The following is a 5,440-nucleotide window of genomic DNA, read 5'->3' as shown; positions in this document are numbered from 1 at the left end:
TTATTAATCTTATAGTTATTTACGTTATCAGTAATTATCTTATCACTGACACCTATCACTAAATATATTTATGATTAATTGTTATCACTCGTATTCATTACCATTTTATTATTAAGTTTTATCATCAGTCACTACAATCAATGACCAATGTCGCTGTATGACCTCGACAGGTGATGACGATCACCTGGCGACACATTTTGACGGCAGGACACGTTTTGCGAAAACAACATAGCTCAGGATAGGTTTCGCCTTAATAAATTTGCCGTTATTTGGGCTTGCAACGAGCACGGAGGTCTGTACGCGTTAGGGATGACGACGCGTAATTTAATCTAGCACTTTTGTGGCCATGAAATCACAAAACATTTACTTAAGCTAAGGCTCATCAATTTTTATTTACTGATTTGTTGCATAATATGTGCTATTACTATTACGCTGCGTATGTCTACTTAAAGCTGCATGTGAAATGGGCGAAGAAATCAAAGTTAGTTAGGCAATGTCTTCCTTCCAAAAGCTGCCTTCCATGAACTTGCTGACTGCGGTTAAAAGGGCGATTCAGCCTTTGGACCAAATCTGAACAACTTTCTCACTAACAGAAGCAAGCCAATAGAAGGAATGACTCAGACTACCGGCCCTGTTCCCACCGAACGCCCTGACTCCCCACTTGAATAGTAGCAGTGATTTTCCCTCCAAATATCCCGTTCCCGCAAGCGCCCTTACGTTTGCGAGGTGTCTCCCCTGCGTCCACACCAGCCCTGATTGTCCGCGACCGTGGCACAGGTCCGAACAATAAACGCACCCGTTGTTAAGAAGTCCCCATTCTGGTATGTTTGTCCGAGCGGATGAAGACAAACGGCTGTTTGCTTAAGTACGTTGACGAGTAACTCTCTCTTAATTCTATGTATTAATGTACTTTACAAACTTACATGATATATTGAAGTTTTACTCATGTTTCCACCTTCTAAAACACTTCGTGTGGTAATGAATTAAGAGTTAAATAATAGAGGGTGGGGGAAAAGAGATTTGGAGCATCTATGTTCGGTGTTCCCAGCCCGGCATCCGGCGTTTTTTCTCCACTGTCACCTTGGACCTCGTCACCAACATGAGCTGTGCACTCGGGTTGGAGTCGGACAGAAAGGTTTCCCACTGCTCTATAGAATAAAGCTTTTTATTTTTTGTAATCAAGGTCTGTTTTCGCCGCCGCAGGTCACGTGGAACCCACACCAGACGCACTGTTTCATGTATCTTGTCTGCTATATTTTGTGTTAGATTTCTCAACTTGGATATACGTCCGTTTGTATATACTCGTCTGAGCATCGTGACCTGTTTGTTCAAGTTGTCCGCCAGAGCCGCGTACTTTTTGCAGGCTTCTTTTGTGGTTTCGCAGTGAACAAACTATTCGAAATGATTGTCACTCATCTGATTTTTACGGTCTTAACTGAACTGAATGCGGGTTGGTCAGCTCGCACTAGCGGAAAGCTTCGAATTCGTTTTCAGCCCTTGTGGTTAACGCTGGCCCAAATTTTTGCGCAGGGTTATTTTTGAATTTTTTTGCCCTTGATTTTGCAGCTGAAAGCGGTTCTCGTGAGGCGCTGGGCCTCCACAATGTTTCGTCTTTTATTTCATTTCTGCCCGAGAAAGCTAAACTTTCTGCTCGAGGTCCCTCCACAACGTTTCTTTTCTTATTTTACTTTCGTCTGAGGAAAGCGTCTCGAAAAGTCAAGTCCTACATTCCTAAGCCTCTTTTACCCTCATCCGCCCTCTTCGCTCATCGCATGTAATGTTAATGTTTTCACAAGCACTTCGTCACCTTGCGGATTCTCATCTGAGTCGTTCAAGCTTTCAGCAGCCGCACGCCGCTCACCCGCACATTTTGCAGGTGCGTGCTTCAATCGTTTTTCTCGATTTGTTTTTTGTCCCTCGGATATACTTTTTGTCCGCGCCTACGCGTGTGCCTTTCTCGTGTACCACCTGCTGTCCACGTTCCTGCACGAGTCCACTCTCTACCAGCAGCCCGAAACCTCTCGCTGCGTTTTCGAGTTGTCACTCGACGAAAAGAATGGGGAGCCCACCGAGCCTCAGCAAGGGAGGACGTCAAGGAGCGAAGAGGAAGATGAACGTTCGCAGGTGCATCTCGTTGTGCAGAGGCCAACTGTAGACGGGACAACAATGCTCAGAGAGGGAAATGTCGAGGGGAGGATCTGAGAGCCGACGGTGTCAAGCAAAAATATGCAGCCGCCCCCCCCCCCCCCCCCCCCTTTCGAACACTCCTCGCTTGTCAGCAAACAATTAGGCGGTGCCCGCTAAACCGCTCGGCTTCTTTGTGCACGCTTCCAGTTCAAGTGCGAGGCTCGCTTGGCGGTCTAAGCTGACAAAGTGTGCCTCGCACGGCCATTAAAAGGTACGGTTGCTTTTAGCCAGTGTTCTGCTTAAAAAAAAAAAGAAAGAAAAAAGAACTATGTAAAACGAGATAAAGAGAAAATCAACGTTTTTACCTACTCCTTTTTTTAGCTTTTGAGGGCGATGTGCTCTAACCGAAGTCTAGATAGCTGGACAATGTCCTGCCCACCAGGTAACGGAAGACCCATTGTCCATTAGCCGCCTGCAAAAAAAAATAAAATAAAATAAATAAAAACAAATAGATATTTTAGGGCAAACTAGTCATGATCTCTGCAACTTAGGAGCAATCAGTTTGTGCTGGTGTCGCTCGGTTGGGAGACTTATGGTTTGCAGACTTGAGCTGTTTGCGAGGCCAAATACACCTCTTGTTCGCTAAGAACGCCCACCGTCACGCGTTATTCCGTTGGCTGACAAGCGCGCGACACGTTGAAGTATTTCGAAGTGTCACATAATGGAGGATTGCCCAGGAAGCCGGAAAAAAGCAGAAAGTGCTGAGACGCAGCTGCGTGGTTCGAATAGTTAAGATTTAACGGTAGCCGCGGTATTTACCAAACCGGAGGACAGGGTGCGATGAAGCGGAGATAACGGAGCCGTGTCGATTTCCGGCCTTTGTACTCAACGGCAAGCGGAACTCTTCCGGAATTACCGTTCTCTAATCCTCCTTTGCAGCTGCCTAACGAGGGCAACAAAAAGGCACAATGAACAGTACGAAATTGTGGAGGCAAAAACAGCACTGCGAGGCTGTGGCTGTCGCGTGGGCTAGCACGTGCGTCAAGATTTGAGGAAAGATAGGCTGGGTCGGCTTGCAGATGCTCTTAGGTTGCGGGGTGCGCGCGAATTACTTCCGCACTCGCCGCACAGCCTAACAGCACTTCCGCGATTGCAAGGCAAGGGCTGAGTAACGAGTACAGGCAGCGAATGCTTGTCAGGACTCAGGACGCTAAGGTAGGCGACTTCAGGTTGGTGACCTTTGAGCCTGAGAATGATAGCTGCTGCCGCTGTGCGAAAAACCAAAACAAACAAACAAAAAAAAAAACCCCTCGACTTGCATTCTTGACCAAACACATAAACAAAGAAAGAAACAAGCAAACAAACAAACGAACCAACATTTATGCTCAGGAAGTTGGTCAATGCCCTAAAGAACTCAAGCGCATTGACCATTCTTGGATTTCAGATCCCGTTCAAATCTGTAAAATGTCCCCATAGAGCAATAATTGTTCGATACGTTTTTCTTTTTCTATCATGTTGCATAACGGTTAGGAAATATTAAGGCATCAGCAGTTTTAGTTGTCGGAGAAAAGGTCCTTCGTTAAGCTATGCCTCCATAATATTTGTTTCTTTTTTTTTTAAATTTCTTTGTCTTGTGATACTGCTGAATAATGAAAACAAAAGGACACTTACGCCCCAACTTTCTAATTCTTAAGGCATCCCCGTTGAGTTCTTTTTTGTTTTGTTAGGGAAATGGCCTTAAAGACACCGACCCCCCTCCCCCCCCCCCCCAAAAAAAAAACAACAACAGAAAAACAAACGGCGCTGGTGCTTTCTTTAGAGTTCAAGCGAAAAATGACGCGATCATGTCTTCGTCAGGTGGTAGCTGGTAGCTGACATGACCAACATTCATTAGTCCGCGGGTTGTGTACATTCTCAAGGCCAGGAGAGATGGACAAGTTGGCATATGCAGGAGCTGCCAACTGAGCAGCTGCTTTGAAAGTGTGTGCGTGTGTGTGTGTGTATGTGTGTGTGTGTGTGCGTGGGTGTGTGTATGTTTGCGTGCGTCTGTGTATGTTTGTGTGTGTGTGCGTGTGCGTGTGCGTGTGTGCGTGTGCGTGTGCGTGTGCGTGTGCGTGTGTGTGTGTGTGTGTGTGTGTGTGTGTGTGTGTGTGTGTGTGTGTGTGTGTGTGTGTGTGTGTGTGTGTGTGTGTGTGTGTGTGTGTGTGTGTGTGTGTGTGTGTGTGTGTGTGTGTGTGTGTGTGTGTGTGTGTGTGTGTGTGTGTGTGTGTGTGTGTGTTTAAGAACTCCCTTGGAAACTAACAGAGGCGAGCTAGTAAAAAGCTAATTCAGGTTAGAGGAGAGCGTTTCTGTCGAATGCTAATACTACCCCACTGGCGTGCAGTATCAGGGATCTCCTCTCCCGTCAGTGACACGTTTTCGTAGGAGCAGTTATATATATATATATATATATATATATATATATATATATATATATATATATATATATATATATATATATATATATATATATATATATATATAGATGGTGCTAGAACCCTCTTACACTACCTATGGCTTCAAGACGAGAGTCTTGAAGCCATAGGTAGTGTAAGAGGGTTCTAGCAGAGCTTTCGCCCTCGCTCTTGATCACGATCTACGTGACGCTGGCGGTAACAAAGGACGTTCCACGTCCGCCGCTTTGGTTGAGGGTGGCGCTGGTGAACACTCTCAGTCAACATTAATGCCCAAGAAAGTAGCAGGAGGGACAGCGGCCGATGTAGCTCAGTTGGAAGAGCACCGGACGCGGTATTCGGAGGTCGTGGGTTCGGATCCCACCATCGGCACGTTGTTTTTTCTTCTATTTTGTGTTTAATTATCTTTCCCCTGAACAGATTACGTTACTAATTTATGTGATTATCGAAGTAAAAATAAAAAAAAATAAGACAAAATACAATCCCCAATGCTTTCCTTGGCCTCGCCGACTGTTGGTTTCTTTCCTTCATATATATATAGGTCGGGGCAATAAAAGCACCCACCCTCCTTGATTCCCTTTGGTTTATGAAGCCACCATTCTTGTATGTTTGCTTCAGTGAACGATAACAAATTACTGTTTGCATTTAGGACGGTGACTGGCTGGCTTCATTAAGCTCCACCTCTTGGTGACCGAGCAGCGTATAAAGGGGAACTGCTTGTGTGCTTCGAGCTATGTTTGTTAGCGGAACGTGTTTGCATACTGTACACGTAGTTCGGCAACCTCCCAAATGCAGAGCTGTTAGCTGAATGTCTTAAAACAGCAACATTGTATGTGAATTGTGAAAACGACCTTCTGCTC

The 5,440-nt window shown here is 45.5% G+C and overlaps 1 non-coding gene across 1 annotated transcript; it reads left to right on the top strand.

The window, feature by feature from the left end:
- The first annotated feature begins 4,879 nt into the window (after positions 1 to 4,879).
- On the top strand, positions 4,880 to 4,952 carry TRNAP-CGG (transfer RNA proline (anticodon CGG)). Its single transcript has one exon. It is a non-coding gene; the product is annotated as a tRNA-Pro (tRNA).
- The last annotated feature ends 488 nt before the right edge of the window (positions 4,953 to 5,440 follow it).

The sequence above is a fragment of the Amblyomma maculatum genome, chromosome 10 (assembly GCF_055883805.1).
Source record: "Amblyomma maculatum isolate TAMU_Amacu chromosome 10, ASM5588380v1, whole genome shotgun sequence".
NCBI lineage: Eukaryota > Metazoa > Arthropoda > Arachnida > Ixodida > Ixodidae > Amblyomma > Amblyomma maculatum.
The sequence above is the reverse complement of the archived record's forward strand: the minus strand, read 5'-3'. Positions and strand labels throughout refer to the sequence as shown.